Consider the following 18,813-nt stretch of genomic DNA (forward strand, 5'->3'; position numbering starts at 1 on the left):
ACCGCGAAGGCAAGGAGACAACAGCAGGGACAGAAGGGACAGGGCATTCTGGAGAAGGCAGCACTAAGAGACCCAACTATAGAAAGGCTCTAAACCAGTATTCTACACAAAGGCAAAGACACAGTAGTTAGACAGGAGAAATAGAAAGTTAGTCCCAGGTAGGGGCCTGGTAAAACACACTGTACCTGTGTGCTCCAGGCGTAAACGAACCGCACACCAAATCTTCATCCGGAGGGAAGAGCCACAGGCTGTGTGCAGTCTAAGAGGTTATTTCTTGCCTCTCCTTTTAAATAGGCTACTAATACGAGTTAACTACAGCAGATGGTAGAAACTCTTTCCTCTAAACAAACTTTTCAGGATCCTCATTAATAAAGAGGTTAAGAAAAACAGTCAAGTAGTCCCAACTACTTTTGGAAGGGGATTTTAAGACAGACATCAATATAGCATTCTACAGATTTTTAACTGGGAGTCGATTCATTTTACACTATCCCAACTAAAGATGGATTACATTGACAGCTATAGAGTGTATTTAGCATTTACAAAACATATCCATTCAAAAATAGTAGAAATTGGAATCCACATACCAGAGATCAAATATAAAGAATATTAGAATTTCAGTAACAAATCTCATAACCCAAGAAATTGAACTCTGACTTCAACTACATCATCTCCAATACTCCCAAATAATACAAATCTATTAATATTAAAATTGCCATAAGAATGACAATTTGAGAATATAAAGGAGTTTCTTGACAACTGTATAATATATTTAATCCATCCATAAAAAGAAAATGCATAGAATTAAGGGGGGGGTGTGCTTTTTAAATTTGTTTTCATTTTTAAACACTGACTTGGACATAAAACTTTTCAGAATAATACAAGAGCTGAAACTATATTTTGAAAATTAAACTTTTCAGTCGACAAGAACAGCCATCTCCAGATAATGCTGACTGGCAGAAAATATGCATTAATCTCTGACATCAGTTAAGTTATTTTGCACCTGCAATTTCATACCAACACACCATAAATACTTAAAGCATGCAAATGCTTTTAGAGGGGTTGACAAGCATCATTATCTTCACCATCAGGGCAAACGAGGCTCCCAGTTTCTCAGGATAGGCTCCAGGCAGTGATGGGGATGCAGGCACACGACAACGCCAGTGAGCACCAGCGGGGAAAGGACACTATCCTGGTGGTTCGGTGCATTGGCAGGCAACACATGTCACCAAACCCCAATTGCTCTTGGTCAGGTGCCTGCACTTAGGCTACGAAGCCAGAAAGGAAAACCAACCTCGCTTTTCAAGGCTGACAGCCTTTCTAATGGGGTGGGCTGCAGCCACTAGAAGACCCAGGCACCTCCTGTATGGCTTTTTTGGGGTCTTTTTTTCGTCATCCAAGATGCAAAATCTCCTATTATATGATGACAGGGGGAGAAAGGGGAAGACAGACAGAAATAGCCTATTATACCAATATCATTTTAGTTCTTGTTAGCTCATGAATCGCTTATTGGGATTCCTTTTTGGCTGCTTGCCCAGCACAGTTGGAGGGAAAAAAAAACACAACAAAAACAAAACCAAAACAAGTAGGCAAACCAACCCTTACTGTGCCTGAAGTACTGAAAGCTCCTGTTGGAAACATCCTCATTCCAGGGGCTCCCCTTCCTAACACTGACTCGCCAGATGCTCTGGCCCACTCTCCTGCCTGCTCCAGGGTTGGATAGGTGTTAAAACCAATTCAGTGTCTTCCCTCGTACCAGCTGGGTAACATAGCTCACAGGACATACTCTACAGGGACGAGGTAGCTTGCATAGTTTAACAAGAATCATCAACTTCAGCATCCTATTTAAATGTATACAAATCTAAACAGACTTACTTATTAATACAGAAACTGATCTCATTTACCAGTGATGCAATTACATACAGAAGCATGGAGATTTGTTAAACCTAAGGGGAAGGCTCCAGCAACTTGGTTTTATAAACTCAAAGACCAATTTCATTGATTAAATACTTCCAGAATATTTATAGACAGTCTCTGAACTAATTTATTATGTATTTGTCTAGGGCTTTTTTCCCTTCAAAATGACCCTCCTTAAAACAAAGCTATTAACTTAATTGTGCCAATTTGTGTCTTTTGCACTCATACTGAAAAATCCTCTAGGAGCACATCAATGCTAGATGCCCTAAATGACAAGCAAAGACAAAAATACTCCCATGCCCTGCCCAAAAAAACGAAATCACCAGACACTCTGTCATGAAAACCACTCTGAAACAGAGAGAACTGGAAAAGGCTGAAGAATACCGAATTTCTGAAGCTAGGTAAGAACTGAGGGTCTTGGCTGCTCAGCATTACACCACCTTGCTTCCAACACTTCTCTCTCCAGAAAAGAATCCATAGCTCTGAACTGTATAACTACACCCTGAATCAGAGCGCACAACTGTATAACTGCACTCTGAATCCAATTCAGAGTTGTCAGTACACCGAGCTGGATTTTTCCAAGGCAGAGCCTACAGTGTGTCAGGAGACTTCTTACATTTTGTTTGAAGCAAAACATGTAACACACTGAAGAGCACTAACTCGAGTCTCAGCAATAAGATATGACAGCAAAAGGAAAAGCTGGTGAAAGGAATGCGTTAAACCAGACCTTCTTGCAGACTTGTGTGCCTCCCTGAATGTCAAAAATAGATGCCTGTGTCAGATCAGGATCACCGTTTCAATCCTCCCTTGGCAATAGGTGCTTACGTTATCTATTTTGAAAGCAGGACCAGTTCCCTTTGAAAGAGAACTGCGGGTGCAGAAGTGAAGGAAAAGAAAATAATGTCCATTCTTTTGATACAGTAGCCTAACGAAGCGTCTGCACACAGCATGAGAAATTCCCACGCAATGTGACAGTCAACCAGAGACTCAGGACTCCATCTCTCATCTGCAGAAAGGGTGCACTTAACATCAGCCACAAGCACACTCTCTCTTGCTCACTCATCAGAGCTGCATTATGTGCTAAGATGAGGAAAAGGCTCATGGGACCACAGCAAGAGCAAGCATGAACAGCACAAAATTTCTGTAGAAAAGGATCAGCTCTTCCCCCCAGAATAGATGGCCTACAGAATTCTTTGATTCTGGCCTCTACCTGCAGGACTGCTTGGGAAGAGCCACCTGCTCACACTGAGCCAGCCGCTTACAGCCAGCCTGTGGGAAACATACACTTTTTTTTCAAAACAGAGTGAAGAACTGAAGGCCACGATTTCAAGGAAGGGATGAAGAGCTGACAGTTTCTAGAAAAGTCTTGAGAATAAGTTAACATCTATTCCTATAAATGGCATTTTTCAGCCACAGATTTCCCTTCCCACTGAAGAGAAGGCAGGAAGAAAAGGCTGAACTAGAGAAATATTCAATTAAAGCATATGTAGAACAGAAATGTTATTTGGTCAGGCTTGTACATCTGGTCCAGTGATGAGCATTTGAGATAATTCCCCCCCACCTGCCCACTCCCCAAGTCTGCCCCTGCAAACCCACCCAGATCATCATATACACAGGTGAAGTGTTTCTAAGCTCCAGAGAAGCCACCTGTTAGACTGTTCTTCACCCTGTCAGTCCTGATTACAGTTTCACTTGTAAATACAGTAACCAGGGTGGTTATTTCCTTGTTAAAACTTAACAGAGAAAACAAGCATGAAGAAAACAAAATGTAATTGTTTCTCAGTTCTGTAATGTTAACTACAAAAACCACCATTTCCCATGTTTCTGCAGAAGACCTGCTTTCACACAGGGGAAAACACAATACAGCAAAGAACAACAACAAAAAACAAACGAACAGAAAACCCCATAAGCAAGTGCCATATGTATTTTTCAGTATCATTCACTGGGAAGAGAGGGTTTAAATACACATTGCAAAGTGTGTGCTAAAAACTCCTACTGAAATTTGTTAAAGAGGTTTAGGAAATGGCCTCGAAGAGCTTAGTTACTGCTGAGTCAGTGTAGATCAAGAAATCACGCAGAGGGCTCTACATAGAGCTTTATTCCCACTAGCTTAAAATGATTTGTCCATGGACCCAAACACTGCATAAAAAGTTTCTGCACCTAGAAAAATGGGAATAATTCCCACCCTTTGGCAAAGTACTTAGAAAAATAATTGAAAGACATTCTATAAATGCTACCTTCAATATATCTTCTTTCAAAAGTCAGGTTCTTTTGAGAAAGTTTTCATGGCCTCAAACAAATCATACCTTAAACAAGACTTGGAAAGACAAGTAGGAATAAGAGCCCAAGTCAAATACTACAGCATTTAGGCACAACATACTACACACACTAATATATATATATGCACACACGCAAATAATGGCGTAACTTTATAGGACTGAGGGACTAAAATAAGAAAGCAGATTCATTATGGATAAATTTATCAACTCATACATGGAAAAAACAAGCCTAGCCCCACATACAAAATGATGGGCTCTGGCCTGATGATCTCTGTGTTACAACTGACTGGTTTTGCTAAAACGTCAGCCTGATGCTGAATGGTAGTCAGAAGAGCAAATCTTATGTTACCAATTATTAGCAAAGGAATTTGGAAGAGAGTGGCAGCGTTGGGAAAGCCAGAAACATAATTAGGCCACTGCATAAATCCATGGTTTACCCACACTTCAAATTTAGCATGCAGTTCTGGTCTCCTTATCACTCTTTCTTCCAGAGGGGCTCATTTGCCTTACTAAATAGACTAACCACAGGCTCAGGAAATCCTATATGCAGCAAACCACTGCAGAGAGAGATTTAATGAGCGTAGCCCAGAAATTCACCCTGTTCTTGCCTTTCCCTAGGTATCCTTTTATAACCTCCATGGGATAAAGAAGGTTAAGTTGGATCAATTTTGAAGTCTGAATCAGTGTGGCCGCTTTTACCTTCTTATTCACTCAAACTTAGTGATCATCGAAAGCAGTATAGCACAGTGACATATTGTTTACAACTGCTCTGGAAACAGAAGCATTTCCTCATCGATAAATCAGCTGTCAATGTTTAGACAGGGCTTCCAGCCATTTTGCTGCTCTTGCAAACAGAGATACTACATTTCATAAATGCCAGAGTACTCACACTTATTTCTAGAACTGTTTGAACCGAGTTTGTGATGCTATGCAAGTTTACAAAAAAAAAAAAAACCAACAAAAACAAAACAAACTCAGAGTAGCTTTAGTACACATTTTAATTGTTAGAAGCGTTAGACAAAAGCAGTATTTCAAGACAGTGAAAATTACAGATCATCTACACATTTAAAGCTCTTCTATGAAGAGGAAAGTTGATACTAGAAACACAAGACAGATTATGTACAGAAAAATCCTGTAAAGCCTTTATGAGATTTTTTTTTTTTTTGCCTGTTTGCAGCAAGGATGATGAGAGCTTTCAAAACATTTGGAGTAACTCAACACCAACAATCTTTCCTTTCCCAAATTACTATGCTGCTTCTAAATTCTCAACACTTGCCACAGAATAAGCCTACAACATTCTCTTGATACTAGACTACATCAAAAAAGAGAAAAAAAAAAAAGCCCTGCAAATGTGTTTTCTTTTAGTTGCATTAAATATACTAATCCTAACCCAGTTATATAAATGAAGCGGCTACTATTAGCATTATTTCCACATGTAAACTATTTACTTTTTCATATTTAATAAGTATATTACCATACTACTACTTTGTGACTGAAACGAAAACCCGTTTCTTCCCTTCCGCACATGGTAGAAGCTTTATCTATCTTAATGCTTGACTTCTCCCTTTCAACTCATTCATTGAAAGTCTCCTACTTGAAAAGTACGAAGTATTCTGAAATGATAGGAATTTCATTTCCAAAAATAGGAAACAGGAATACACATCAGAAAAACTGACATCAGCACATACACTTAGCGTCTCATGACAGTTGCAGCCACGAGCTTTTTTGTCATCTAGCTAATACAGAGATTCACGTCTCCGTACCACAACCCCCGTGTTCTGCGAACAGCCTTTCCGAAGGGTTTATGTGCTTACTGTAGTTGAGTAGCAGCACATTCAGCGCTGAGCAGCTGGAGTTTTGCCCAGGAAAACAAACTATATTCTATACTGAAGAGAGGGACATGGTGATTAGGCCTTTCATATCTCTCTCATGTTGAAAATTATGGAATTATCAGAAAACTGTAATCATGAAAATGTTAAACTAAGGAGAATGTATTTTTACAGCAAATGAACATAATTATGTTTACCATATTTGGGCCTGAAGTTGGCTGGCAATTCAGTCTGTATATAGACAGCAATATCTGATTCACTGTCACAGGATATGAATAAACCAGAGCAATCCAGTGTGAATAACAGTCTCCCTCCTATAACAAAACCAAATATTAGTGTGTACATAATACTCCAAAAGCATCATATAATACTGTAAATAGTGATTTCATAAATAATAGTAGCTGAATAGTTTTAACTTTAATTCTAAAAGTTATTCTTGAACTAGATCTTTCTAACAGGAGACTTTTGTAACTGTCAAAATGCTTTATTTCTAAAAAATCTGTGGTTTTTAATATAGCAGATTATGTAGAACTAATGCCTGTAGCTGATGAAGGAACAGTGGGGACAAGTAATTTGGGATCATAAAGATGAAAAAAGTAGAAATGATAGCATGCATACTTCATAACCTTTCCTCATTTCTTCTAATAAAAAAAAGCTGCTTGTGCGTCTTCAGTACAGCATTACCCTCCTCATTAAGACCAGAATTTATAAGTCTTAATTAAATATAGACGAGATTTTTAAAATAGCACTAACTCATCCTGCATAGCTGGGGTCAAAACATGATTAGTTAGAAGATCAAATGTCACATCATTCCAGTTTATAAATCTCTAATGCAAATCAAAAGGAAAAAATATAGCCCAATCTTGCCAAGTACAACCTCTGCCCCTCCAAGAACACCCAAAGCTTAGCACGTATCCAGTTGTTCTGCCTGCTTTATACAGCAGACTAGTTGCTCGATCTTCTGCAAATGCCATTAACAACCAGTTCAAACACAACTTAAGCACCAGAGATTCTCCTCTCGCCCTTCTCCAGCAAGCCCCTGGGTCCCAGCAAACACCACCCCAGCTTCACCACCAACGGCAGCAGGTCACATCTTTGAGACTCCAGTATCTGGTGCCTTCTATTAGCTGCTTCAGTAATCCTGCTTTCTATTTCAGTCCACAGAATTATTTGTTGCCTTTTATCCACACAACGTAAATGCCAAAATAGGCCACAGGTCAACTTAAAATCAAAAAGCTACAGACTGAAGGCTGAGGAATGCCAGAGAAAGCCTAGGTCTTCTCTATCCACTCCTTACACTGACACAGCTGTGAGAAAATTCTGGCTTTAAAAGCAATTAGTTACTTGGGGTTTGCACTTACTATGTTCCTCTTAGGAAGACTAGCTTGATTAAAGTTACTTTCCTTTTATTAAGAAAAGCAAAAATTTTAATATTTTAAGAGACTACCATTTCCCTGCTTCTTTAAAAAGGTTAACACTCTTAATAATGAAGTTTAATTTCTTTCAATATAAATTTACATGTTTGGAAAATAAATCTCATTTTTTTTTTTTTATATCTAGCATAGATGCTACCAAGGAATATAAATAACTTCACACAAGAGCTACTTGCTAACAAATGCATACATGGAATTCTGCCGGCACGTCTCAGCAGCATGCATAGTTTTCTAGCTTCCAGCTTTAAGCTGCTACATTAAGTGTACGGCATAGAAAGGCACACAGTCAAACTGATGTTCAGATAAATACTGATGTGATTTGACTTATGTGATTTTTTCCTTTAAAAAAAATAATCACTGTTCTTAGGTTAAAAATTATTCCCCAAAAGAATGCTCCAAATAATTCCCAATAAAATTATCACTTGTTAAATAATTATCAATCCTGATTTACAACATAGAAAGCACAGTCAGACTACCTTACCATGTCCTGAAAGCAGAAGTACTGATAGTTTTATATACAAAACTAAGCCCTCAATCATGTGCATGATTTGTCACCAGCTTGTGTGCCAGAACTTCTGCACTGAATTGTGCAAGAAATTTTTTGCCCAGCAGAGGATACAATGGGATATTTATGCTGGTATAATACATCTTGAAAGAGAAACAGATGTAATGTTTTCATCCATAAAACAAATTAACCTGATGTGATTGATCTATTCAGTAGAAATCAAACATCCATAAGCAAATCTGAAGACTTAAGCCTAAACTTCACAAATGAAGACTGGAAAGAAACATTTAAAATTTTAAGTGGTATCTTCTGACGTGTCAATTATACTTAAAAGCTATTATCAAGGTGAAAGACCAGGCTTGCATTAAATGCTGTTTAGGTGATTTAAGTCATGCTAACACTCCTTCCCAGTAGCTTGTGATGACAAAGGGCTTTCTGCTGCAGAAATTGCAACACAGTAAAGCTCTGCCAGCCGTAAGACACTGCAAAGATGCCAAATATATTTAAGCAATGTTTCAATACCAGCTGATGCATCTATTACGGATCTGGCCAGACCCCTTTCAAATATATTTCCTAAGTCTTAGATTTAGAAAAAGCGGCCTTCTCACCACCAGGACTGTTTGTGCAGAGAGCATGCTGACGGCCAGAACCACCCCACTGGTACCAAGCGCTGCCCATGACTAATCTGGCACCGGCAAGCGATGGTAAGGAGAAGGTCACAATGCACAACACTAAGCATCAAGGCAATGCCTGGCAATTTCTACTTTGTATATTACTACGACACCCCCCCCAGCACCATTTTTAGCCACCCTTGGATTTCCTCCCTTCTCCCCATCCCCCAACCAGGCTCCAAACCTTGAAGTAACCTTGTTCTGTTCCCCCCCAGAGACGGCTCCATGCCTGAAACATAACCTCTAATCTTATTTGCTATTTCTAGCATACAATTCACGACCCTTATCCCAATTTTTTAAATTAAATATCCTCCATGTTGCGCACACTGTTTCCTATAGTCAGGCTAGCTCACAGAGTGTGTCATAATTTATAACCATATGTTTCCTGTTGCGGATAATTTTACATTACTTTTAAGAGCATCAGAAACACATAGTATTTAGACAATATAGGTTTAAAAGCCTTCTTTGAAAAAGAGGGTTTCAGTACTACTGTCAGTACTCCACTGCAATGAAACAACTTTATTGTCAGAAGACTTAAATAAAGACCTTAAAATACAACAGATCTGCACCTCAGAGCAGTTTGCAAAGCCAAATATTAACTTCCAGCAATTATTGATACTTGGAGAGTATCTGTGGACATTAATCTAAAGTCTTACAAATTACAGGGTTTCATTACAAAGGAAGTCTTCTCATCTGACACCATCTATTTACCAGAAGGATTTTGCTTAAGCTTGTTTGGTTTTTTGCAACAACAAAATATGTCATTTGTTTGCCATAAATTCCGTAACACTTCCTACACAAAACAAATTAAAATAAAAATGGTCTGCTGGATCAGATGTCCATCTAGGCTACCATGGCAGTGGCCAAACTGTATACATTTAATTAATTAGCACTATCCATAACTCTTTTTCATATTTTTATCAATTATACCCAATGCATGCAGTTGCTAGAGCAAAATACTGTTCCATGCGCAAATTCTCCCACAAAAGCACTTTGATACAGAACAGCTCCCTGAAGAATGAAAACATATTTTTCTGTCTCCAAAGTGCTGAAAAACAAGAAGTTTCCAGGATATGTCCCAAGCCTGGAGTTGCAGCCTGACGCACCCGTAGCTGCTCAGAGCTGCAGAGTTACAAGTACACGTCTGTGTTTTCATCAGCCACATCCTAACACTCTTCTGCCTACCCCAAAATAATCTATTTCAGCCTCAGAAAACACATCCCCACAGAGTGCGGAGAGAACGTCTGTCACCATTCAGCTGGCTGTGTGCGTACCCTGCAGAGAGGAACTGATTCTGGGTCCAGTCCTCTTTAATATATTCATCAATGACCTGGACAAGAGGATAGAGTGCACCCTCAGCAAGTTTACTGATGACACAAAGCTGGGGGGCAGGGGTGGCTGACACACCGGAAGGCTGTGCCGCCATCCAGAGAGACCTGGACAGGTTGGAGATTTGGGCAAAGAGGAACCTTATGAAATTCAATAAGGGCAAGTGTAGGGTGCTGCACCTGGGGAGGAATAACCCCATGCACCAGGACAGGTTGGGGGCTGACCCGCTGGAGAGCAGCTCAGCTGAAAGAGACCTGGGAGTCCTGGTGGACAACAGGATGACCATGAGCCAGCAATGTGCCCTTGTGGCCAAAAAGGCCAATGGCATCCTGGGCGGCTTCAAGAAGAGTGTGGCCAGCAGGTTGAGGGAGGTCATCCTCCCCCTCTACTCTGCCTTGGTGAGGCCGCACCTGGAGTGTTGTGTCCAGTTCTGGGCTTCCCAGTTCAAGAAGGACAGGGAACTGCTGGGGAGGGGACAGCAGAGAGCTACCAGGATGATTAGGGGACCCGAACACCTCTCTTATGAAGAAAGGCTGAGGGATTTGGGTCTCTTCAGTCTGGAAAAAAGACGGCTGAGGGGGGGACCTTATCAACACTTATAAATACTTAAAGGGTGGGTGTCAGGAGGATAGGGCCAGGCTCTTTTCCGTGGTGCCCGGGGACAGGACAAGAGGTAATGGGCACAAACTTGAGCATGGGAAGCTCCACCTAAACATGAGGAGGAACTTCTTTACCCTGAGGGTGGCAGAGCACTGGAACAGGCTGCCCAGAGAGGGGGTGGAGTCTCCATCTCTGGAGACATTCCAAACCCACCTGGATGTGTTCCTGTGCAACCTGCTCTGGGTGACCCTGCTCTGGCAGGGAGGTTGGACTAGATGATCTCCAGAGGTCCCTTCCAACCCTATGATTCTATGATTTGGTCACTGGGCATTAGTGAATACCTTCACTTACACACAGTGAAAATTAAAAAAAAAAAAAAAAGACCCCAAGTGAATTCCAATGTACCCACATATCAAAACATGGATAATGCTTATCTCAAGCTAGAAGCTAGCCTTTCAAAACAAGGCCAGCTATATTGACATGACTTTGTTGATTAATCAGAAAAATAGTCAGCTTAGGATGCTAATAGCAAAGAAATTGCCCCTAGAACTTCTCAAAATTACTTTCTGAATTATATTTTAGACATAATCAGTTATGGGACAACTTGACCATACAAGCAAAATTAGGAAAGGAGGAATACTCTGTGAACTAAGACATGAAGTGTTAATGACAGGTTTTGTTAAATTTATATATATATATCTTATCAGCACATTTTGCAATAAATATGATTTGTTTCACATTGGTCTGCACAGGCAGCTCTAGTAAATACTGTTAGTTTGTTCTACTTTCTCTCTCCCACTCCTTCAGCTCCCATCCTATTCTCAGCAGGGCATCGCTTGAATTTATTGGTAGCTCCATAGAAATTGAACAGCGCAAGTGGGAGGACAGCCTCTAGCAATTAAGAATAAAAGCAGATAAGTGAACATAAATCAGACCAGAGAAAAACAAGTGTGTGAAGTTTTTAAGGTAGCAGAGCTGGATTTTGAAATGGATTGGAAAACAATAAATATAAAAATAGTGAAGTCAAGACTGATCTCATCAACATATTTACAAGATCAATTTATATTATGAAGCAAAAGTTTGCACGGTAACAGAAGCAGTGCAATCAGAAGTAACCTGACATGAGATCCATTCCTAGATGGCTACCAGAGGAGTAACAATACTTTCTTTCCATACTTAAAAAAATAAGAAATTACATTGTCAACAGAAATTATAATCGCAAGTCACGGCTGCCTTTCCCTCAGCAAAAAAAGGACGGTATAAAAACATATTTTGAATGGTAACTTCACTGAGTCTTAAGGGTCAAGGTTTGAAAGCTTTTCCACCCCACCCCAAAATGAGGGCTAGAAACATCTCAAAAAACCTCACTGAGATTCTAATGTCAATGAATGACAGCCAGAAAAATTTATCATAGCACTAGGAAAATATTTTCAAAAGGATACTGTTCTTAAAATGCAGAAAGAGCATCATGCCACCACTGTCCAACAACCCAACTATTTCAAAATATTAAATTCATTAAGCATTTTATTACTGTGGTCTCCATAAAATACATAATTAAAGAACTAATATAATATTGCTTGTCAATGTAAATATAATTTTTAAAATGTTTTCCCACAGTCTCTGCTTTCAGTATGAAAGTTACAGAAGCAACTCTAAACTCCTCACTGTGGACAGCATTGAGAAGGTCTTTACTTTTTCAAAACTGTTTCCACTCCCATCTTTCATAAACCTGTGGGAACACAGTATAGGTGGTTTTCGTCATGTAAGAACAGTCTTCATTAGTCACAGAGAACGAAAACCAAGAAGTACCAAAGTAAATCCATACTTGACACCATTTTAAAATCCTTACTTTATTAGGGAAGGGCTCCTGGAGTACAATCACTGCTGTAGGCTGGAGATGCATAACAATTTGTGCCTTATTTTTGGATAAAGTATGCAATAAACATTCTAATATGTCAAAATAACCCTTTTAACATACAATAATATATATGAAACATTCAAATCACTCAATAAGCATCTGAAAAAACATTTAAGCTCACTGAAAACATAGGGATTTTTTTTTAAATTTCTGAAAGGAACTTTGAGACGGATTTCTGAAAAATAATGCATTCCACTTACAGCCTACCGGATCATCAGGTAAAGTCATGGTAGTGCTAACAGCAATGCTGTTACTATTGCTGTCAGTACTGGAGCTTAAAGAAATGAACACTGATCATCATCATAATGGATGATTAATTGTTTTGTTTGGTATTTAATAATACAGTTCTTAATTTTTAAAAATTAATTTAACAATTCAATTTTAAATATTAAGTATATTAACATAATCTACAAGGATATTAACATCATTAACATTATATTTAAGATAAAATTAGTGGCTAAAATACACCACATGCACCTTCCAACTGTCAGCCACTACCACATGCCTCCCCAACACCTCTGACTGGGCCCACGAGCAGCTTCCCCGCCAGGGGAGCCTGCAGCCTGCTGAGAACCCACCTTCCCGCAAGAAGCCATCCACTGCTGGAACCAGCACCTCCCAGGGACCACAGCCAGGTGCTTCTGCTTGAACACAGAGCTCCTGCTTGAACACAGAGCTCGTCTGAGACATTCCCACATATTCACTACTTTCCACTTTTTCCGACCCCAGAGGAACCATCACACAGTGGCTACGGCTCAGCCAGACTGATTTTGGAGAAAACTTGATGCCCAGCACTACTCTGTAATCAGTGTTATGGAAACAACTCCTTCCACACGTCTCAGGAGAAGGTAGGCAAAATTATTACTTAGGCAAAAAGTTCACCTTACATTTGTTTTAAGAGGAACAACATAGTATTAGAGCCCCACAGAACAATTAACTGTGTGGAAAGAACCCTACCGCTAGACCCCAAGATCTGAGGCTCAAACTTCCACTATAGTTCTTTACTATGCTCCCATTTACAGATAGTACATCATCTTCCACATTTTTTCCCCGTTAGGCAAGCTCTGACAAAAACCTGAACTCATGTGTACTCTGCTCCTGAATTACTGATGGCAGCAGAAAATGCAAATCTCTACTACGCCATCAAACAAAACGGCTAACACGCTGTTGCAGGAAGGATTTCCATCCATTCCTGTTCTCCAAAGCATTATACGGAAAAAAACCTGGCAAACCGTCTTCCCACTGCTACTAATACTCCTTCCTTCCGAGGCTCTATAAGGGTCTTGCTCTGTTTCTAGAGTTATTCTGTTAGGCAATTACAACTTCTATATAGTAGATATATATTCTACGATATATATCTGTAGAAATCTCTCAGGGAGCACTACAGTGAATAAACACAGGCATGCTACATTTATTTTTTGCATCTTCTTTTCAAAAAAACAATAATATCAAGTCTGTAGTTACCTGCAATTTTTGAACACTAAAAATACACCTTACTTTCTTGCTTTCAATTCAACAACATTGATAATATTTTCAATGTCTTTTTCCTACCTCTGGATTCACTCCAGCAAGCTTAAAAACACAGTATTAGAGATGCACCCTTACTACACTCTAAGGTACTTACGTATTTTTTATCCACAATAGAAAATACATATTTCCTACATACAAGTGCATACCTGTTATGTGTATATTACATGATGCATGTTCTCCTTTATTAAGGGATTTGAATTTCAATGAGTCACTTTCTCAAAATTTCCATTCTAGAAATAAATAATTACCTTCCTTGAAGGTGTCCAATAACACCATGCAGCTGGAGCAGAGCATACCACTTTTTGCATTTATTATTTCATTAGGAACAATGTGTGCTACTGTCAGAACTAGGACTAACCGCAATCAGAGTATTACTTGATACATCAAGGGGTTTTTATCCTCAACTACCACTGCTGTCTCACTGTGCAGCAAGAGAGTTTAAGCAGTGCTTCAGCTACACGGACACTAAACACTCCTACCAAACTGAGTTTAGAACAACAGGAAATCTTTCACATTTTCAGCATGGCAGATTCCACTCCCAGTCTTTCAGCTAACATTCCAGTCCTCACTGTGTACATACAACCAGGAGAGTTTTAAGTGTGAATTCAAGTGTAAAGAAGGAAAAAAGCAGTAAAAGTAGGGGGAAAAAAAAAAAAATCACAGGAAGAAAAGAAAGAGTGACTGGACTCAGCAACATAACAAAATTATTAGATGATTGTGGGCTTGGTAATGAAACTGATAGTTTTCTTTACAGTGTATCAATATGATGATGTTCAAAATTGAGACAAAACGTATTTTAGGGCTCTCAAATGCTAAGTAAGGCATTCTGCTGCTTTTTGAGTTGCTGTATGCATATCAGCAAATAATTTTAAACAGTATAACCACTTGCAAAATGGAGCCTTATCTCCTCCTACAGCTAACACATTATTCTCTGCCTGGAATAGAAAATTATTCCACAGACTACTTTTCCTATCTTTCAGGTGATTATGCTGGCATTTCCTTGCCTCTGAAGTTGAAACACATTGACTCCATTTACACAGACATTTCTCTGTCCATATTTTGGACAAGACAGTGGATTTTTATTGGTCAGAAGTGGTACTTATTCGCTACTAATAAAAACAATTTCAATGTTATATTAAGCAATCTATACTAGTAAGTTCCTAGAAGATAACTACTCAAGAAAAAAGGTCAATGAAAAAAAATTTGCAGCATCTAGGTTTTTACCATACACCAGTGCTGTAAAAATCTGAGTATCTTATCCTCACTTATGTCAGATTTGAGCTTATTATTCGTAAGTGAATGGAAAATATTTTACCTAATTATTTGTTAATTCTAAAAGATTACATTGAGTTTATGACTATGAGTAGTTTCTTTGCTATGTTTCTTACCATAATCTTCATCATGAAGGTATTTAACAAGAAACCAAAACCTTTGAACAGAGAAAAGAAAACAAACAAGAAAAGAAGAAAGCAGAAGAGGGGCATTCTGGGGTAAGCATGAGTAAGCCACAAGTACCTGCCACACAACCTACAGCTTGCCACCAGTCCGAGTTGAGGCAGTACCTCCCGTATGGAAGAACGTAAGTAGCAGTTTTAGAAAAAAAATAATTTTACCAGTGGGAAAAAAAAAGTTCCCTTTACATCAACTACAAAGCATCAATTTCAAAGTATTACTTCTTAAAATGCTGGTTCTTACCTAAAAGATACAGAAGGTCTTGTCAGTGCTGGAATACTCAAGTTCTAAGACAAGGGTATCTTGCATTTGAGGACACATACTGGTGTATATATAAGTCAACTTGTCAAGTGCTTCCCCTCTCAGGGATATTCTACATCTGCCATTACTATTCCCTGCTTTTTTCAGAGTATATTAAGTGGGTCTTCTGAGATCACCAGGTTTGGACTACTTCAGAAGGAATACTGTCCCTCACAACACCATCTTTTGGCCAAAAAGCTATCTGCCCCTGACAGTGTAAGGTAAGTGAAAGCCAATGAACTATAGGTCTTAAGTCAATGGTGTGATGTAAAATGACACAAACCTTTAAAGACAGCTAAATAAGGGACAGGAAGTCCACTAAGTCAACAGTGCTTTGAGGCACGATCAGGTTTTTTGGATGCAACTAAGCACTATAGTCAATATTCAAACATATCTAGTTGTATAATATTTGTTTCAAGCCTACCGTTCCAAATTACACCAGTTTAACTTTGCTCACATTAGGATTCATTTCAGAGAAAAATATTTAGCATGCAAGATGCCCTGCATTCATATTATAATTTATTCCTCAACGCACTGAACAACTGGATCAAAATACAGCACACCTTCCTATCTACACTTATAATTATAAGGACTGTATCACTTACAAAACCTTAAGTTAAAAGGAAAAGGAGCATAATTATGTAGTGTAGAAAATTTCATAAACTATACTTATCCTTGTGTTTCCTGATATATGATCTAATGTGCAGTGAAAAACAACTAACACAGCAGAGATGAGCAACTCACACTCCAGAACAGAATATATCAAATAGCATATGCAAGGAAAACACAATATATTATTTCCCTGAAACCACAAAAAATTTTGAAAAGAAACTGCCTCATCTGTGCTAAAATAATTTCAGAACAAAACACAGATACAACTTTTTAGCAGAAAGTCATTGACTGAAATACATAATTTTCTCCTGTTTCAGGATGTAACTTAAAATATCAATAACAACATAGTAGATCAGACAGAGAAAAGCATCCACTAGCCGCTCCGTGAAGCTGAAAAAGCCCATAAAAATGTGAATGTCTAAAGAAAAAACAAAACAAATCACAACTTAACGTCAAGCCAAATTTTATCAGTCATATTAGCAGCAGTCATCTTCAACTGCTCCAATGCACAAAGCTGAGGGCCACGAAAGCCTTTCAAATGGAACAAACACATAGCAAAAGGTGTTGAAACACAAAAGAGAACTGAGTCTAGAGAGACATTTTCCATCAATAATCCCCTAAAGTGTGAGGGATGGAGAAGCACACATTAAAACACAAAACAATGAGTAAGAAGGTAAGGACAGGCAATTCTGAAGAGACCAGCAAAATATGCTAATCTATAGGTATTTCCTCAGAAACTGACTTGAAAAGTTTGTTTAAAACCCACTAAATTGTCACAAAACTCCCACATGTCAATGCATTGCACAAGCAACAAACTCTGTGCAGCTGTTTAAGAACAAATTAAACTTAATATCTTGTACCTTTAAAGCCAGAGGAGCTATTCAACCATGAACTCTGGTATCTGTAAACCACAGCAATTCACACACCCAGTATTCAGTCCAACAGTGTGTCTGATTAAAGCATACTCTTCAGAAAAGCATCCAGAATCAAAGGCACCAGGAAAGGTTTTGGAGCAGTAACTCTCTGACATCTGACCAGCAACAACTTAAACAGCATTAGAGATTCAGTGATAAAAACACCTCCTGATCCTTAAAAGACAGCATCTATGGTTTGAAAGGGACCTCTGGAGCCCCCATGGCCACTGTGATATGGAAAGAGAAGGCAGAGCGAGAGAAGAGCTAGAATCTTTTAACGCATGTTCAGGGGAAACACAATTAAGAGGCAAATCACGGTTTGTTATTCATTTGTCTGACTGTATCAGACAATTGTAATCAAACCTCCTAAAACCCAACTGTTCCAGAAACTAAAATGGAAAAAAGAAAAAAAAAAAAAACCTCTTTTCCTGCTGTGTCTTCAAAGGAAGAAAATGCACTTTTCACAAAAAACATTTCCCTAAATCTCTTGTGTGTCAACTACAGATTTACTCTATCATACCAATCCATCACCACAAAAATGTAACATTCCTATATAAAAACAAAAACTGTATCATTAGTGGTTTTCAACAGATTTCATGTCCAGCAACATCTGCAGAGCAATAGATTTCACTAAACCAGACCAGGATCTTTTCGAACCACAAAACCAAGCAACAGATTAATTTCAAAATAGCACAGGTCAGATGTACCGCTTTTCCACCCGGATAAAGCGGTAAATGCACTTGACTAAAGACTGCCAAACTAGACTATAAGCTGTCTCATGACCCAAATGACTATTTCAGATTTAAAACCAAATATTATATGAAAGATAACACTTAAATTAGGGTTGACAACATGGACCTGTAGAATACCTTTGCTAAGAAGAACTTGTGAACAAGCCCATGTTAAATTCATAACCAAATCTTATATGACGTTTGCTAATTACCGAAGTTATTTTGTAATAACTTGTCTAAAACTTTAGGATACTTATTCCTCTTTGGACCTGAAATGAGGTCAAAGTGCTGAATTCAACATCACAATCTGTTGCCCTGGAAATTATGGCAATGTTTAAACAAAGAAGTTTATTATGAGATCTAATAGGATTGCTTGAGAGAAAGTCTTTTCATTCTCTTCCCAAAAGCAACACAAGACAGAAAGACTGGAAGCTCCTTGAGTAAGGACTCTTCCAGCATTTTCATACAGAACCAAGCATATTCCCCATAACAGTATAAATGCTTTTTTCCCCCCATTTTGTTCTAATAATTGGCACTTCCTTCCAGCACCCCATACAGTTTTCATCACCATGGAAGCCTCCTAAGAAAGACACACCACAAAATAAAAAGTCCACTTACACTTGCATTAATTTAGAAAATTTAATTTTTAGTTAAGCTACCCTGCTCTTCTATACATAAACTTCAGCAACTTCTCTTCAAAAACAGCTAAAACAGAAGTGCAAGTTCTAATACTATCAAAACCTTAACGTTGCCCGTATAACTTGTGTATCTACACTGGTAGAAAGACAGTTTATTT

General features: G+C 38.6%; 1 protein-coding gene across 8 annotated transcripts in view; it reads right to left on the bottom strand.

Moving 5' to 3' along the window:
• The window catches only part of GARRE1 (granule associated Rac and RHOG effector 1), a 61,731-nt gene that overhangs the window by 35,968 nt on the left and 6,950 nt on the right, over positions 1–18,813 (bottom strand). The window lies entirely within an intron of this gene.

This window comes from Rissa tridactyla, chromosome 4, assembly GCF_028500815.1.
Source record: "Rissa tridactyla isolate bRisTri1 chromosome 4, bRisTri1.patW.cur.20221130, whole genome shotgun sequence".
Lineage (NCBI taxonomy): Eukaryota > Metazoa > Chordata > Aves > Charadriiformes > Laridae > Rissa > Rissa tridactyla.